At 52.1% G+C, this 6,000-nt stretch overlaps 1 protein-coding gene across 4 annotated transcripts in view; it reads left to right on the top strand.

Annotated features, from left to right (window-relative positions):
- The first annotated feature begins 657 nt into the window (after window positions 1-657).
- The window catches only part of CLIP2 (CAP-Gly domain containing linker protein 2), an 80,793-nt gene continuing 75,450 nt past the window's right edge, over window positions 658-6,000 (top strand). For 2 of the 4 annotated variants that reach the window (XM_084492844.1, XM_084492842.1), the window contains exon 1: window positions 658-809. The gene's annotated coding sequence lies outside the window, so the exon portion shown is untranslated. Of the gene's footprint in view, window positions 810-1,128; window positions 1,258-6,000 lie in introns of those variants that run through there. The other 2 variants (XM_084492843.1, XM_084492841.1) reach the window with 1 other exon arrangement.

The following is a 6,000-nucleotide window of genomic DNA, read 5'->3' as shown; positions in this document are numbered from 1 at the left end:
GTTGGGACCAGCCATTTCGCTTTGCTTTGGCTTCCCCTCTGCGAGATGGAAAATGAGGCTGCTCACGGCTGGGTTGTCTTGCTGAGGCTGTCAGCTCTCATCTTCGGGATGATGCTCTCCTGACTTCCGCTGCTTCCCTGCTCTGCTGCCTGTGCCTCCTTCACATGCACTTCTGCCATGTTTTCCTGGGCTCTTTCTGGGGATACAGGGCAGAGTCAGGGCACCAAATTACAAGACCATTTCCAGGTGGGACCCTACTCCTCTGCCACATGGTTTGTGGCCTTCCACTGTAGTGTCTGATGTGCAAAGTCTGATGTACAAAGTCTGGTGCTGCCCTTCAGGCGCTCCAAGGTGGCTGCAGAGCTCGTGATGTGCATTGCGTGGAGTCGTGGCTCTTGCACAAAGCTCTTTCTTTCCCGTCCAAGTTAAAGATTCAAGGTCAGGGACAGGCACTAGATAGGACCCAGCGCAGGGTGTTTCCACCTGATGTCAGCCCCGCTTTGGCTCTGGGAGTGAGCAGGAGGCGGTGAAGGACGAGTGATGCTCATTAGCTCAGCCCCCCCTCTTCCTGCCATTGAATGAATGAGTTTCCACAGGCTGCAGGTGCTTTCACTTTGCAGTGTGAAAATCAGGGCTCTCCCATTTTTATTTATTTCCCCCCAGGAAGCACCTCCAGCCCTTCCTGCTCATCCTATTTGCGAGGATGTAAATTGGGGTGCGCTCAGCGCCCCTCCCTCCCGGAGCCCAGCCCCGCGGCCACGAGGGAAGGAGGGAGGGAGAGAGGAGACCGCATCCCTGCTGAGCCAGAGGTAGGCTCGGCCGCTATTATTCTTGTCCTTTCCCCTCCCATTTCTTTAGGGAAGGGCTGCAGGCAGAAAAGCTCTTATTTTCCTTTTTTCTTTAAATTTATTATTTTTCTATTTTTTCCAATTCTTAATATTTTTTTTTTTATTTTATTTTTTATTATTATCGCTTATTTTTTCGGCTCGGAAGGGAGGGCTTCCCAGCCGGAGAGAGCCGAGCGAGCCCTCCGCCCGCTTCCCCGCAAGGGCGGCCTCCAGGAGGAGCCTCCCCTCCCGCCCTCCCGCTCCGTTTCCGCCGCCTCCGCGGCCCGGCAACCACAAAGATTTCGGCGGGGTGGGGAGGGGAGGGGAGGGGGGGGCGCGGCTCGGGGCCTTGCCGGGCCCCTCCGCGCCGGGATCGCTTCGGCTCCGCTCGGCTCGGTTCGGCCCCGCCCGGGAGGGGCTCGGCGGAGGGGTAAGGGGGGCACCGGGGGGGGGGGGGGGCTCGGTGGGGAGGGGGCGGCCGCGGCTCCCGCAACAAAGGCGGGGATGGACGGAGGGAGCCCAGGGTGGGTGGCGGCTCCTCGCCCTCAGGGTGGGGAGGGGAAGGCGCTGCCCTGCCTATGGGGTGGGTTTTTTGGGGGGAGGGCTCCCCCATCCTGGCTCTGCAGCCGCCACCCCCCCGAGGGGGGTACGCATGGGGTGGGGGGGGGTGCGGGGTTACCTCAGGGGTGGGGGCACCCGAGGGGGTGCAGCACTGGGTGGCAGCGCTGTAGGGGGGTGGGGGGGGTCCCGGGGGTCTTTTGGGGTTTGGGTCGTGGGGCTGGGAGCAGCCGGATCCACGGGGGGGGTCATCAGCAATTAGGGAGGTGGAGGTAAGTGGGGGGGTAATCAGCAATCAACACTGAGCAAATTGGGGTTTGGAAATGGGAATTTTCTTTTGTCTCCGGGCAGCCTGGCTGCTTGCTGGGCTCCGTCCTCTCGCTGCCTTTTTGTTCTGAGCAGCCCAGGTACCGACACGATCCGAGTGCTGTGCTGAAGGAACGGACGCGGTGAGGTTTTTTTGTTCCCGCTGGTAGCGGAGATGTGCCCTTCAGCAGGCAAGGCCCAGCCAGGGGGCTGCTGGCATCCTCCTGAATGAATGAAGTGGGCAGGTCCTGAGCTCCTTGCGTCTCCTGGTAGGGAGCAGTGAGCGCCCTGCCTGGGGAAGCACCCAGGGATGGAGCAGGGGCTGGTGCTGGTACCTCGGAGCAGCCAGGCAGCTGCGGCTGTGCTGGGAAGCGCTGCAGACAAAGCATCGTGTCGGTGCTGATCTGTTTGGTGTCAGCCCCACAGGCCTGCCAGCCCCGGCTCAGAAACCCGTCCTGATGGGGTGGACGCTGAGTTTCATCAGCCCAGCCGTGTGTTGGTTAGGAGGGTTTCCTTGGGTGACTTGCATTTTGAGAAGGATTGGTCAGTGCGTGGGCAGTTTGGGGTGCCTGTCTGGGTTTGTTGGCTGTAGTCCTTCCAGCAGTGTTCCTGTGCCTTGTGGTGCTCTGACAGAGCCCTGTAATCAGCAGCCCCATCAGTCCCCCGGTCACTGCTGGTGTTGTGGTGCACGGCACAGCTGCCTGGCTTGTTCTTGAACTTGGGTCGCTCCAAGGGATTACCTGCCTGCTGTTAGAGCCTGCCAGGAGTGGGTCTGCACCGAGCGGCTGTGCTCTCATGAAGAGGTGTCGCTGCGTGCCAGAAATCACTGAGAGCACAGGGTTTCAAAACATGGCTCTGAGACAAGCCACGAGTTAAAATGTTAGCACTGGCCACTACAGGCATGTCAAGGAGAAGCGGTGCTGGATCCAGTTTATCATCTCAGGAGTGCTCGTGTGGGGGCCTGCCTTCAATTATGGGGAAAAACTGTGTGTTTTAAGGGATGCTCTTGGGGTACGTATGGACTGGATTATCTGCTGAGGCCGAGGGTTGGGATGTGCTTCTCTGACTTCCCGCTGCCTCTGGCCTTGGAGGCTGCTGTAATTTATGCCAGCAAGTAGCGGTTCCTGGTGTGTTTCCTCTTTCTGCTTGTGCTCTTGCATTGGCAGAAGAAACAATGAAGAACCCAAAGGGGGATTTTCCAGTGCTGAGGGATGTGGCTGTGTAAGGGTGTGCGCCCCAGTTCTTCTTCCCTTGTGTTACTGGCTGGATAAAATGGGTAAGGGCATGGATTCCACCTCCTCCTTGAGGTTGCTGTTTTTAATTATGAAGACGCCTCCTCTGTACTTGAAACTCAGGCGGAAATGAATAAACCTCTCTTTTTTTGTCCTCATCAGGATTATGACAAAGCCGATATATAAGGCAGACTCCATCCCCCGGCTGCATGCTGTCGGTGCCGCTTTGCGGAGCGTGCACAACACGTGGCGAGGTTTATGTGCTGGCTTCCAAAGCTCTGGGAAAGCCCAGGAATGGGTAGCTCGACCCCAGCACGACTTGTTGCTAACCTCTGTTAGAAACTGGTATGGACTTAACTCAGAGAGCAGCTACAGTGATAGCTATTTTTTTCATAAATGTGATTTATAAGTGTCTTGTGACCTGTTCTCCCCTCCATCTCCCAAGGGCTCTGAGCACAAGAACAATCAGGGAAGTTGCTGAGAAGGGCCAAGAAAATGTTTTCTAGCGCTCTGTTGCTGAGTTAGATGGCCAGCAATGTCTCTCTTGTTCTGTTATCACTGCTCTCGTGATATCCACAACAGAGTTTTGGGTCTTGGTTGGTTAGGAGAGCACCTTGGCTGATGTTACTGGGAATGGGGGACCCTAGTAAGACTGGGGCTTTGTAGTACTGGTCAGTTTCCTAAACCAGCCCAATGAGGTCAGTCGCTGAATGAAGGAGAAGGACTGTCAGAGGTCACTTGAGAAGCCTGGGTAGGAGAAAGGAATTAGACATGGTGTTCCCGAGTCCTTCTCTAATGCTGCCTTCTCCACGCTCTGTCTTCTCTGTCCCACCTCAAAGCTCTAATCCTTGTGGCTGGTGCTGACAAACGCAGCAGCCACTCAGTGCATTGCTGCACAAAGGCTCTCTCTGCCGTACCACCACGCTCTCAAAGCATTTCCTTGTGCTCAGCTGAGGGTACCCCACATGCCATGTTTCTGTGTTGTACTTTGTTAGCTGTGGTGATAAATGGGGCAAATCAAATTTGCTTCCTTCATATTCGGCTTTAATTTCTTGCTCTTATTACTGTGCAGTGGCTCTTGCTGTAGCTACCAGTGGGAAAAATGACTTCATTGCATGTGACTCTGAGTCTGGCACCTCAAAGTAATACTTACTGCTATTCCTGAAAAAAACAAAGAAACCTCATTTAAAAAGGAAAAAAGGCAGTATTTCTGCATCAGGCTTTCTGGAGCCCGTTCCCATGCTGTGGCACTCTTTTTGTCTTTCTAAATGAGTGTCTATAAAATAAGCTGTGGCTGTTTCAGCAAGAGCATAAGCAAAGAAAGATGTGTGAAGAAATAAAACGAAGCATTGTTGTGTTTTGTTATCGCAGTTTCAATTTTTATTTTACTTCAGAGTGATGCAATGAAATACAGTGTTGACTTGGATGAGAGCTGAAATTGCTTGCTACTTTCCATTCAGTGATGTATTTTTATTATGCTAAGCCTTACCTGCCTAAGTGGTTGTAGGGAGACGTGGTAGAGGCTAGGGAAATGTTTTTCTGGGGGTTGAGCCAGCAGTACGTCCCCTTCTCCCCATCCCTATCTGTGCTGAAGCACAAAGGGAGCTTGCAGTTTGCTTGTTTTGTTTGCAGAGTTAATGTTCTGAACTCTAATGTTGGCTCTCTCGATGACCCCGCTTGTGCCTGGGAAAGTCAACTGATTATTTTTAAAATGTATTTATACTCTGTGTCTGTAAACTAACACTTCAGAAAGACTTCCCAAGTCTTTTGATGTGCTGGATGCTAAGAGAGAATGGTGTCCAAAAGAGCTGCGTTCATCTCCGCTGATGCAGTTTTTTGAGTGATCTCGGGGAAAATCTTTTCCATCTCTGTATCAATTTGTCCCAGGTGCAAAATAGGTGGTGTAGTTCTCACCTCCTTTGAAGACTGTGAATGAAAAGCTCTGTGGATGTTGGGTATTTTGAATATTTTGGACCTTGGAGCTTAGGTGCTTTTCAGCTGTGCTTCCCCACTCAACTCATTTAAAGATAAGACAAAAAATATATATATATTGCTGGTGCCAGAGCTCTTGGTCAAAAGGAATGCTGTTTTCTTTTAGCGAACAACTTGTGTAGGGATACTAGGGAAGGAATTCCCAAAACTTTGGGGTGGCAGAAACATTGAGAGGTAATCATCCATCTGTCTGTTCTGGGTCTTCATTGCTGGCATTCAGGATAGGGGTTTGAAGTTGTTTGTATGTATGTGTGTGTGTATATTTATATGTATTTCTTTGTTGTGGGCATTGAGGGAGGTTTTACAGCCTCTGTGGACAGTCTAGCTCAGCCTGAAGTAATGTTGTAGCTGGAGCTGTGGAGTGTGCATCTTTCCCTTTTAGGTTGCTGTCATTGTCACTGCTGTTTGTACAAAGGACCTGTACCAAGGTGTTTAGTCAACGCAACCAGCACAACTTCTTTCGCAACGTGTCTGGGAGAAGGCTTCCAAGCCAGTGCACATGCTTCTGCCATAATCACCGACAGAGGCTTTCTCTGGCTGATCTGTTCTTCTTCTCTCTTTGACACGCTCATCTCCCCTTTGTTTGTTGCATCATGCTCTGAAAACTTCTGTGTCCGCCAATTAGTGCTGGAAACTCTTCAGCAATCCCCGGCAGCTGCCTGCTGAAACAAACTGCGCTTTCCCATCCCTTGCAAACCCTCCCCTTCGTGACCTGCAGGCACATCCCCTGGCTGCTGAGACAAACCTCCCTAGGAGAGGAGGCCTCTCTTGGAAGATACGGGGAGGCAGCTGCATCATGAGACATATTTTGTGGGTTTTTCAGCCTCATATTTGCCTGTGTGCGATACTGCCTCATTGGCTCTTGTCGGCCCCCTGCATGAAGCCTGTCCTGGTGATTAAAGCCTGCTCCTTTGCTATATTTAGCTTATAACTATTTGTTTTATAACACTGAGGTCCTTGACATGCAAACTGGAGTAGGTCAATCTGTAACCTTGAGGAAGTACTTCTATTTCTCTGGATGTGTGCTTCCCAGCTGGAAAACTTGGGATGTTCTATCTGGTGATCAATCCACCACCATTCCTAAT

Source organism: Aythya ferina (genome assembly GCF_964211825.1).
Source record: "Aythya ferina genome assembly, chromosome: 19".
Taxonomy (NCBI): Eukaryota; Metazoa; Chordata; class Aves; order Anseriformes; family Anatidae; genus Aythya; species Aythya ferina.
Note: the sequence above shows the minus strand (reverse complement) of the source record. Positions and strands in the feature narration are given on the sequence as shown.